Raw genomic sequence first — 604 nt, 5'->3', positions numbered from 1 at the left:
GGGGGCGGCAGTGCCGTCCGTGAGCATCGCGCTGGTGGGGGCCGCCGCCGCTCGCAGAGCCCAGCCGTCTCCGTCCCCTCACGGCACCGCAGCAGCGCCACTAACTTCTCACACCCTACCCGGCCGCGGGCGCCGCGCCGCCCACCCTGCCGCTCCGCGCGGGCCCATTGGGCGCGCTCGGCCGACCGCGGCGCGCTATTGGGCGCGGCGCCCGCCACTCTGAGGCGCGTCACGCGCTCCCAGCATGCTGCCCTGAGAGCGCACGCCGAGACGGTTAGAGCCCGCCGCCCCTCCCCGTTCCCCTGGCCTCGCTTCCTGAACTCCGCGGGAGCTGATTGGTTGTCCGAAACATCAGTTGTGTGCCTTGACAGAGCTGCGGGCATCGATAGGGCGAGTGGGCTGTCGGTCAAAGTGACTCCGGGACTCGCGGATTTCGATTGGTCGAAAAGCACGTCGCTCACAACGCACGGCGTCTGGCGCCGCTCGATTGGTTCCTGCCGTGCCCTGCCCCTCCCCCTCCCCTTCGAACCCTTCTGAAGGTCTCCGTCAGCACGAGAGACCGTCACACGCCCGCCTGGCCCGAGCGGCGATTGGAGGCGGGCGC

The sequence above is a fragment of the Calidris pugnax genome, unplaced genomic scaffold, assembly GCF_001431845.1.
Source record: "Calidris pugnax isolate Ruff unplaced genomic scaffold, ASM143184v1 scaffold418, whole genome shotgun sequence".
Taxonomy (NCBI): domain Eukaryota; kingdom Metazoa; phylum Chordata; class Aves; order Charadriiformes; family Scolopacidae; genus Calidris; species Calidris pugnax.
Note: the sequence above shows the minus strand (reverse complement) of the source record.